This window comes from Pan paniscus, chromosome 1 (genome assembly GCF_029289425.2).
Source record: "Pan paniscus chromosome 1, NHGRI_mPanPan1-v2.0_pri, whole genome shotgun sequence".
In the NCBI taxonomy this organism is placed as follows: Eukaryota; Metazoa; Chordata; class Mammalia; order Primates; family Hominidae; genus Pan; species Pan paniscus.
In genome coordinates, this window is record NC_073249.2 from 94,735,248 (window position 1) to 94,746,935 (window position 11,688).

Sequence of the window (11,688 nt, forward strand, 5' to 3'; positions counted from 1 at the left end):
GCTCAATCAAATGTTCCCTCCAGTGAGAGTCTTTCCTGATGGCTACAGCATGCACAATGGAGCACGCTCACACACACACGCGCAGACAAACAGACATACACGCCTTTTACTCTATCCTCTTTTTTTTTCTTGGCTCACTGCAACCTCTGCCTCCCAGATTCAAGCGATTCTCCTGCCTCAGCCTCCTGAGTAGCTGGGACTACAGGCATGTGCCACCAAGCCCGGCTAATGTTTGCATTTTTAGTAGAGACGGGGGTTTCACCATATTGACCAGGCTGGTCTTGAACTCCTGACCTCAAGTGATCCACCTGCCTTGGTCTCCCAAAATGCTGGGATTACAGGTGTGAGCCGCCATGCCCGGCCCTATCCTATCTATCTATCTATCTATCTATCTATCTATCTATCTATCATCTATCATCTATCTATCTATCTATCTAATCTTTTCTATTTTGTTTCTCCCCAGCTGACTATAAGCTTCATAAGGCAGGGACTTTGTTCCATACTGTAGAGAACATATCCAGAAAAAGGTTCTGGGCACAAAGTAGGATCTTAAAAAACAGGAAGGGCATTGCTGATTCTCAGGAACACCAAACAGAGTGGCTTTGAGGAGCAGATACATAAAAATGGCAGCCTGTATGCTGCTCCCTTCCCCCTAACTGTTTCCTGAGAGCCAGGTTTACACTTCCAGGAATAAGATTAGAGGACTCTTCTGGAAAACTTCCAGAGAATGGTCCCAGGCCAAAGATCTACATTTAGAACAAATGAGAAGCCACTAGATGTCCTTTTATTCTTGCCTTCCACACTTACTCCCTTCTGCACCTACTATTGAACACCTGCTATGCGCTAGAAAACATTCTAGGTGCTGGGACTCTATCTGTAAACAAAACTGCTGTAGATCCTCACCTTGAGGAGCTTACATTCCGAAGAGTGTGCCTTCGAAACCCAGGTGTACACAGTCACCCAACAGCACTTTGTCCTGCTTCATGCAGAAATGTGAATGGAGAGCCACCAAGGGGAAAAACAGACCAAAGCACAGAGAAAAAGAAATCAAAGGGAACTAGGAATCATTCAGGGAGTAGAAGAAAACCTTTAAAATGGCAATTAGTATTTTTAGAGAGGTAAGAGATTATTCATAAAATGAGAACCAGGTTATATTAAAAAATAAAATAAGGCCAGGCTCAGTGGCTCATGCCTGTAATCCCAGCACTTTGGGAGGCAGAGATGGGTGGATTACTTGAGGCCAGGAGTTCAAGACCAGCCTGACCAACATAGTGTACTGCCTTCTCTACTAAAAATACAAAAATTAGCTGGGCATGGTGGCGCACGCCTGTAATCCCAGCCGCTCAGGAAGCTGAGGGAGGAGAATTAACTTGAGCCTGGGAGGTGGAGGTTGCAGTGAGCCAAGATTGTGCCACTGCACTCCAGCCTGGGCCACGGAGTGAGACCCTGTCTCGAAAAAACTAAACTACTCAGAAATTAAATATAGGTAAGTAAAAACAATTAACCAAAGGAATGGCAAGTCTGAGGAAATCTCTGAGAAAGCAGAATAATTAGACAAAGAGTTGGGGAACAAAGGCGAAAAATAGAAAAATTAGAGAATCAGCCCAGGAGACTGAACATTCAACTATAAAAGAGAGGAGACGGGAGGAAGTTATCCAAGAAATAATACAAAACGCTTTCTTCCTCCATTTCCTCCTTTCCTTTCCTCCCTTCCCCCCTCTCCCCTCCCTCCCTTTCTCTCTCTCTCTCTCCTCTCTCTCTCTCTCTTTCTTTTCTTAATAAGGAGTCTTGCTCTGTTGCCCAGGCGGGAGTGCAGTGACATGATCTCAGCTCACTGCAACCTCTGCCTCCTGCGTTCAAGCAATTCTCCTGCTTTAGCCTCCCAAGTAGTTGGGACTACAGGTGCCTGCCACCACACCTGGCTAATTTTTGTATTTTTAGTAGAGATGAGGGTTTGCCATATTGGCCAGGCTGGTCTTGAACTCCTGACCTCAGGTGATCCACCTGCCTTGGCCTCCCAAAGTGCTGCGATTACAGGCATGAGCCACTGCGCCTGGCCAAGAAACTTTCTAAGAACTGAAAATTTAGAATGAGTGATAAAGATTAGTATTCATACACAGGATCGGGAATCTGTTTTGACTTGGATTTCTCAATAGCAGCGCTAGAAACTGGGATAGCTGAATCAGTGACCTTGAACTTCTGAGGGAAAATGTTTTCCAACTTAGAATTCTACCCCCAGCTAATCTAACAATCAAGAATGAGGTTAGTGCCGGGCGCGGTGGCTCACGCCTGTAATCCTAGCACTTTTGGAGGCCGAGGTGAGTGGATTGCCTTAAGACAGGAGTTCCGAGAACAGCCTGGCCAACATGGTGAAAACCCACCTCTACTAAAAATACAAAAATTAGCCGAGCGTGGTGGCGCACGCCTGTAGTCCCAGCTACTCTAGAGGCTGAGGAAGGAGAATCGCTTGAACACGGGAGGTGGAGGTTGCAGTGAGCCAAGATCGCACCACTGCATTCCAGCCTGGGCCACAGAGCGAGACTCCATCTCAAGAAAAAGACAAAAAGCCGGGTGCGGTGGCTCACGCCTGTAATCCCAGCACTTTGGGAGGCCGAGGCAGGGGATCACAAGGTCAGGAGATCGAGACCATCCTGGCTAACACGGTGAAACCCCATCTCTACTAAAAATACAAAAAATTAGCCTGGCGTGGTGGCAGGCACCTGTAGTCCCAGCTACTCGGGAGGCTGAGGCAGGAGAATGGCGTGAACTTGGGAGGCGGAGCTCACAGTGAGCCGAGATCGTGCCACTGCACTCCAGCCTGGGCGACAGAGCAAGACTCCGTATCAAAAACAAAACAAAACAAAAAACAAACAAAAAATACATACATACAATACATCCCGGAGATCTTTCTTGGAGAAATTCCTTACTCCTTTGTCTAGTGGCTTATTCCATTGCGTGGATGTACAGTAGGGTATTTAGCCAGTCCTCCATAGGACACTTGGGTTGTTTCCAATACTTTACTATTGTCAGTGAATGCCACAATGAATAACTATATACCTACTTCGTTTCAAACGTGCATAGACATAGCTGCCGGACAAATTCCCAGAAGGAGGATTGCTAGGTTAAAGGGTAAATGCATTTGTCATTTTGCTTGGTATCTCCAAATCCCCTTCCATGTGAGTGATAGAGCTTTGCCGTCCCACTGGCAATGTATGAAAATGCCTGTTCCCTAAAGCCACGTCAACAGACTGTGTTGTAAACCTTTGGATTTTTGCCAAGCTGATAAATGAGAAGTGCTATCTTGGTGTGGTTTTAATTTTCATTTCTCTTATGTGTGAGATTGAACATCCTTTTAAACATTTAAAAGCCACTTGCATTTCCTTTCAGTAAACTGTTCATTTTCTTTGGTCATTTCTCTTTTTTTTTTGAAACAGTCTCACTCTGTTACCCAGGCTGGAGTGCAGTGGCGCAATCTCGGCTCACTGCAACCTCTGCCTCCCAGGTTCAAGCAATTCTCCTGCCTCGGCCTCCCGAATAGCTGGGATTACAGGCGTGCCCCACCATGCCTGGAGAACTTTTTTGTATTTTTAGTAGATACGGGGTTTCATCATATTGGCCAGGCTGGTCTCAAACTCCTGACCTTGTGATCCGCCCACCTCGGCCTCCCAAATTGGTAGGATTACAGGCGTGAGCCACTGCTCCCGGCCTCTTTGGCCATTTCTCTATTGGGTTATTGGTCTTTCTAGTTAGTTATTAATTCCAAGGAAAAGAAAAAGTTTTTAAAGAACTAGAATGAATCATACTATATTATGTGAGTCAATTGTGAACAATTGTCACAGTTTAATAACCATCTAAATGCTAAATATTGATTTAACCAAAAATTTTGGATTTGACTCTATTGGGAGGGCAGTGTATGTGTTTCTGTGCATTGAGAGGCAGGACACAGAGAACTGAATCCTCATGTTTCATGAGAGGAAGTCGATAGAGCAGGTCTAACATTGAATAAAGAAAAAGAAAAAAGAGAAAAACAGCAGTGCAAGCATCTTATTTAGAAATATAAAGGTAAGGCCGGGCACGGTGGCTCACACCTGTAATCTCAGCACTTTGGGAGGCCGAGGTGGGCGGATCATGAGGTCAGGAGACTGAGACCACCCTGGCTAACATGGTGAAACCCTGTCTCTACTAAAAAATACAAAAAAATTAGCCGGGCGTGGCTGGGCGCTGTGGCTCACGCCTGTAATCCCAGCACTTTGGGAGACTGAGGCGGGCGGATCACGAGATCAGGAGATTGAGACCACGGTGAAACCCTGTCTCTACTAAAAATACAAAAAATTAGCCGGCCTTGTGGCGGGCACCTGTAGTCCCACTGTAGTCCTACTGGGGAGGCTGAGGCAGGAGAATGGCGTGAACCCAGGAGGCGGAGCTTGCAGTGAGCCGAGATCGCACCACTGCACTCCAGCCTGGGTGACAGAGCGAGACTCCGTCTCAAAAAAAAAAAAAAAAAAAAAAAAAAAAAAAATATATATATATATATATATATATATATAGGTAAACTGGGTGTGGCGGTGCACACCTGCAGTCTCAACTACTTGGGAGGCTGGGGGAGGATTGTTTGAGCCCAGGAATTTAAGGGTACAGTGAGCTATGATTGTGCCACTGCACTCCAGCCTGGGCAACAGAGTGAGGCCCTGTCTCTAAAAATAAAACAAAATAAAAAGAAATATGGGCCGGGTGTGGTGGCTCACGCCTGTAATCCCAGCACTTTGGGAGGCCAAAGCGGGCAAATCACCTGAGGTCAAGAGTTTGAGATGAGCCTGGCCAACATGGAGAAACCATATCTCTACTAAAAATACAAAATTAGCCAGGCATAGTGGCACACAACTGTAGTCCCGGCTACTCACTGGGACTACAAATATCAGAAGAAACTAGAAGATTGGAGAGTGGTTGCCTATGTGATGTGAGATTGGGAGCTGGAGAAGGGTGTGGCAGGATGTGCCATTTTTCTTTCTTTCTTTTTTTTTTCTTTAGATGGAATCTTGCTCTGTCGCCCAGGCTGGAGTGCAGTGCCACCATCTCTGCTCACTGCTGCAACCTCCGCCTCCTGCATTCAAGCAATTCTCCTGCCTCAGCCTCCTGAGTAGCTGGGATTACAGGCACGTGCCACCATGCCCAGCTAATTTTTGTATTTTTAGCAGAGGCAGGGTTTCACCATGTTAGCCAGGATGGTCTCAAACTCCTGACCTCAAGTGATCCACAAGCCTCAGCTTCCCAAAGTGCTGGGATTACAAGTGTGAGCTGCCACACCTGGCCTCTGTCATTTTTCATCAAAGCTGTTTGGTCCATTTGACTTTTTTTTTTTTTTGAAATAGAGTTTCGCTCTTGTTGCCCAGGCTGAAGTGCAATGGCACGATCTCGGCTCACTGCAACCTCTGCCTCCTGGGTTCAAGCGATTCTCCTGCCTCAGCCTCCCGAGTAGCTGGGATTACAGGTATGCACCACCATGCCCAGCTAATTTTTTTTTTTTTTTTTTTGAGACGGAGTTTCGCTTTGTTGCCCAGGCTGGAGTGCAGTGGTGTGATCTTGGCTCACTGTGAGCTCCGCCTCCCAAGTTCATGCCATTCTCCTGCCTCAGCCTCCCGAGTAGCTGGGACTACAGGTGCCTGCCACCATGCCCGGCTAATTTTTCGTATTTTTTTAGTATAGGCGGGGTTTTACTGTGTTAGCCAGGATGGTCTCGATCTCCTGACCTCATGATCAGCCCACCTCAGCCTCCCAAAGTGCTGGGATTAGAGGCGTGAGCCACCGCGCCCGGCCTAATTTTGTATTTTTAGTAGAGACAGGGTTTCTCCATGTTGGTTAGGCTGGTTTTGAACTCCCAACCTCAGGTGATCTGCCTCCCTCAGCCTCCCAAAGTGCTGAGATTACAGGTGTGAGCCACTGCGCCTGGCCCCATTTGACTTTTTTTTTTAGAGACAGAGTTGGGCTCTGTCACTCAGGCTGGAGTGCAGTGACACGATCACAGCTCATTGCAACCTCAACCTCGTGGGCTCGAGCAATCCTCCCACTCAGCCTCCTGAGCAGCTGGGACTACAGGCGTGTGCCACCACACCCACTAATTAAAAAGTTGTTTTTGTAGAGACAGGGTCTTGCTATGTTGCCTAGACTGGTCTGAAACTCTTGGCCTCAAGCAATCCTCCTGCCTCAGCCTTCCAAAGTGCTGGGGTTACAGGTGTGAGCCACTGCACTTGACCCTATTTGACTTTTTAAACTATGTCATGATGTAATGTGTTACTATGATAAAATAAAATTAATTATATACAATTAGAAGGGATGATGTAGTCTGGGTGTGGTGGTTCATGCCCATAATCCCAGGACTTTGGGAGGCTGAAGCCGGAGGATGGCTTGAGCTCAGGAGTTTGAGAATAGCCTGGGCAACATGGAGAAACCTGGTCTCTATAAAAAATATGAGTTAGCTGGACATGGGGGCGTATGCCTATGGTCACAGCTACTTGGGAGGCTGAGGTGGGTGGACTGCTTGAGCCTGGGAGGTCGAGGCTACAGTGAGCCATGATCATGCCATGGCCCTCCAGTCTGGGGAACAGAGCAAGACCCTGTCTTAAAAAAAAAAAAAAAAAAAGGATGGTGTATACATTACAATATAAAGCCCCTCCCCTGCCCTGTGATATACAGGAGTGTTAATGCTAGTTTTGAGGCTTTTGTTTCTGTCGTTTTGAGACAGAGTCTTTCTCTATCATCCAGTCTGGAGTGCAGTGGCACGATCTCTGCTCACTGCAACCTCCACCTCCTGGGTTCAAGTGATTCTCCTGCCTCAGCCTCCCAAGTAGCTGGGATTACAGGCATGCACCACCACACCTGGCTAGTTTTTGCATTTTTAGTAGAAACCAGGTTTCGCCATGTTGGCCAGGCTGGTCTCAAACTCCTGGCCTCAGGTGATCCACCTGCCTTGGCCTCCCAAAATGCTGAGATTACAGGCGTGAGCCACTGTGCCCAACCACAACAAGGTCTTTTTTATTTATTTATTTTTTTTGGGAGATGGAGTGTTGCTCTGTCGCCAGGCTGGAGTGCAGTGGCACAATCTTGGTTCACTGCATCCTCTGCCTCCCGGGTTCAAGCAATTCTCCTGCCTCAGCCTCTCGAGTAGCTGGGAGTAGATGGCTGCATTTTACAGGGCAGAGTACTGGAGAGGAAAGAGCTGCACAGCGATCTGCAGGGTCTCTCTCAAGTCTTCAGCTGCGTGCTGAGCAGTATATGCATATGAGGAAAGGACAGGATTAGGGAAAGAACCACAAGAAAGATGCAGGAAGGCCGGGTGTGGTGGCTCATGCCTGTAATCCCAGCACTTTGAGAGGCTGAGGTGGGCAGATCACCTGAGGTTAGGAGTTCAAGACCAGCCTGGCGAACATGGTGAAACCCTGTCTCTACTAAAAATATAAAAATTAGCCAGGCGTGGTAGTGCGAGCCTGTAATCCCAGCTACTCAGGAGGCAGGAGAATTGCTTGAACCCGGGAGGCGGAGGTTGCAGTGAGCGGAGATCGTGTCACTGCACTCCAGCCCGGGCAGGAAGAGCAAAACTCCATCTCAAAAAAAAAAAAAAAAAAAAAAAAGCGAAAAATCTGAAGTGCTCATACAGTGCCAGGAATACTTTGTGTTCCGACAAACCAGAGTGGAAAGACCTCCTCATAGTTATCAGTTTGTGCCAGTTATTAATGTATTGCCTCTCAGCTCTAAATTGATTTTTCATTGCCTGCTCTGTGAAAATGTAGCTGGGCCCTTTAATTACTTTTCTTTTGCCCGCCCAGCATGATGTTAAGCTTTGTCAATGCAAAGTGCTAGAGAGACACTATGGCAGAAAGGAGCTTTTCTCCCTGATTCTGGTGTGTTCCATGGGTCCACAGCACATGCAGCTTCTCAGATGCAGAGAGGGGAGCTGGGAAACAAGGACCATCTTCTCACTTGCTTTTTTTTTTTTGAGACTGAGTCTTGCTCTGTCGCCCAGGCTGGAGTGCCGTGGCAAAATCTCAGCTCACTGCAACCTCTTCCTCCCAGGCAGCTGTGATTCCAGGCACATGCCACCGTGCCCGGCTAATTTTTGTATTTTTTAAATTTTTATTTATTTATTTATTTATTCATTTTTTGAGATGGAGTCTCACTCTATCGCGGAGGCTGGAGTGCAGTGGCACGATCTTGGCTCACTGCAAACTCCACCTCCCAGGTTCACGCCATTTTCCTGCCTCAGCTGGGACTACAGGCGCCTGCCACCGCGCCTGGCTAATTTTTTGTATTTTTAATAGAGACGGGGTTTCACCGTGTTAGCCAGGATGGTCTCGATCTCCTGACCTCGTGATCCGCCCGCCTCGGCCTCCCAAAGCATTGGAATTACAGGCGTGAGCCACCGCGCCCGGCCAATTTTTGTATTTTTAGTAGAGAGAGGGTTTCACCATGTTGGCCAGGCTGGTCTCAAACTCCTGACCTCAAGTGATCCACCCACCTCAGCCTCCCAAAGTGCTGGGATTACAGGCATGAGCCACCGCACCCGGCCCCACCTGCTTTAAACAACTAAAACACCTGACAGACTATATGAAACAGTGATTCCAGACATAGGACAACAGGCAGAATGGGGAGGGCTGTTCTTGGGTGTTCCACCTTAGACCCAGGAAGAGTGGTCGCTTCTTGTATCTGCTATTCCTGATTTTTTTTTTTTTTTTTTGAGACAGAGTCTCGCTCTGTCACCCAGGCTGGAGTGCAATGGCAGGATCTTGGCTCAATGCAACCTCTGCCCTCCCCAGTTCAAGCAATTCTCCTGTCTCAGCCTCCTGAGTAGCTGGGATTACAGGCACCCGCCATCATGCCCAGCTAATTTTTGTATTTTTGTAGAGACAGGGTTTCACCATGTTGCCCAGGCTGGTCTTGAACTCCTGACCTCAGGTGATCCACCCGCCTCAGCCTCCTAAAGTGCTGGGATTACAGGCATGAGCCACTGCATCTGGCCCCCTATTCCTGTATTCATTTAGAGTTCTGTTTATTTCTTACTAGCCAATCCCTTGTAACCTCAATTCCTTGTTAAGTTAATACCTTTTTGCATTAGACTGCATGTGGTGGGTCACACCTGTGATTCCAGCACTTTGGGAAGCTGAGGTGGGAGGATTGCTTAAGTCCAGGAGTTCCAGACCAGGCTAGGCAACATAGGGTGACCCTCTGTCTCTACAAAAGAAATGTAAAAATTAGCCAGGTGTGGTAGCACACGCTTGTGGTCCCAGCTACTCAGGAAGCTAAGGCTGGAGAACCACTTCAGCCCAGGACGTGGAAGCTATGGTGAGCCATGATTGCACCACTGCATACCGGCATGGGTAACAAAGCAAGACCTCGTCTCAAAAAAAAATTTTTTTTCTTTTTACATTAAACTTTCCCTGTTCAAATTGCTGTGTAGTTTCTGCCTCTTGACTAGATACTGACTGATACATGGGACATCAAGTAGAGTCATCAGATGATACTGCCTCAGTGGTGAGAGCAAATTAGCCTTAGACCAAAGGCTATTCTCCTCTTGCCAAATGGTACCTAAAAGCACACCTTAAAAGGATCAATCTGTTTCCAAGGAACTTAACTAAGTCCCTGAACGAGGCTCAAATATATTCAAAGGAATACAAAAAAATCCAGCACCAAACAACATAAAATATACAATGTCTGGCATCCAATCAATAATTACCAGGCATGCAAAGACACAGGCAAATAATGACACAAAGCTGACCCAGAAATGTCACAGAATTAGTAGACAAGGACTTTAGCTCCAATAGCTATTATTAAATACCATCCATATATTCAAACAGATATGGAAAAACATAAACACGATGTAAAGAGGTGTGAAGATATAAAATAAGACCTCAATTGAACTTCTAAAGATGAAATGTATAATATCTGAGATGAAAAGTATACTGGATGGAAATAAAAGCAGATTAGACCCTGCAGAAAACAGGTTTTTGAAGACTTAGCAATAGAAACTATCCAAGATGAAACACAGAGAGGAAAAAAAGACTTAAAAACAAAAAACAAAAAAACAAAAACAAAACCTCCAAAACCACAATCCAGAAAATCAGTGAGCTGTGGAATAACAAGTAGCCTGTATACCTGTTTGGAGACCAGAAAAGTGGGTCTAACAGATTCACAGGAGAGATGACAGAAAAAATATCTGAAGGAACAATAATTTTCAAATTTGATGGAAACTATAAATCCCTATGTCGAAGAAGCTCAATAAACCCTAAGCAGAAGAAATATGAAGACAACTACACCAAGGGTACATCATAATCTGCCTTAATCACTGCTGAACACCAGTGATAAAGACACAAATCTTAAGAGCTGCCAGAGAAAAAAAACACATTGTGTAAAAAGGAAAAATAGAAGTGATTTCTCATCAGAAACAATGCAACCCTGAAGACAGTGGAGTAATGTCTTTAAAGTACGAAAAGATAAAAACTGTCAACCTAGAATTCAGTGGAGATATCTTTCAAATAGGAAGATGGAATAAAGATGCATTCAGACATTCCAAAGCTGAAAGAATTCATCACCAGTAGACCTGCACTAGAAGAACGGCTTTAAAAAGTCCTTCAAGCAGAAGAAAAATGATACCAGATGGAAATCTCCGTCTACACAAAGGAATGAAGAGAGCTGGAAATGGTAAATATGTGGGTAGATAGAAAAGATATTTTTCTGATTTTAAAATTCTCTTTAAAAGATACTTGAGGGTTTAGAGCAAATCTAATAATGTATTGTGGGGCTTATAGCATGTGTAGAAATAAATCCATGGTGACAATAGCACAAAGGCGGAGAGGTGGGGAATGGGAGGAAGGTGTTTGCGCTGAGTGGTGTGATATTACTTGATGGAGATAGACTATAAGTTAAAGAAGCATTGTGTAATCCTAAAAGAACCACAAAAAAATGGAAGTGTAGTATCATGAACCAATAAAGGAGATAACATGAAGATCACAAGGGGTGTGCTGGCCACCCCCTTGGCACACAGAACAATTGGGTGGAGTTCCCCAGCCCAGCAGGGTCCCATAGAGCCTCTGTAGGTGTTTGGGATAGAATGAGTACCGTCAGAAAGAAACTTCCTCTCCTGCCACCTTCTGGCAGTAAATCCAGCCTATTTTTAACTCAGGCCTCTGCTTAAGTGCTTTTGGCTAAAAGAGAATTGCTGCTTCTAAGAATCTCAGGCAGCCACAGTCTCCCCGGCTTCTCTGCTCGCTCCAGCCCTAGAAGGCTCAGGGACTGCTCAGATGTCCCCGACTTCCCAACCACTTGTCCCAGGAGAGGAGGCTCCCTCAACTCTGGGTGCTCACTGTGGGCACCCACAGACAGGCAGCCCTTCAGCAGGGTGCAGGTGTGAGAGGATCTCTAAGGGATGTCATCTCATGGATACTGCGGGGATGGTGCCACGGAGTGGTGTGAGGGCAGCCTGAAGCGAACAAACCACAGAGTGTTGCTCCAGGAGGGTGCACATGTGTACAAAGGCGCCCTGTGTGAAAAGGGCGTGCTCTGTTGTGAGTGTGAATGTTTTTGTGACTGCTTATGCTGTGAAACATAAACACAGCAGCCTCCGTCCTTTTGATCATGCTGCCCCCTCTGCTGGCCTGTCTCCCCTCGTAGTCCCTCCCAGCCAACACCCACACCCTAGCT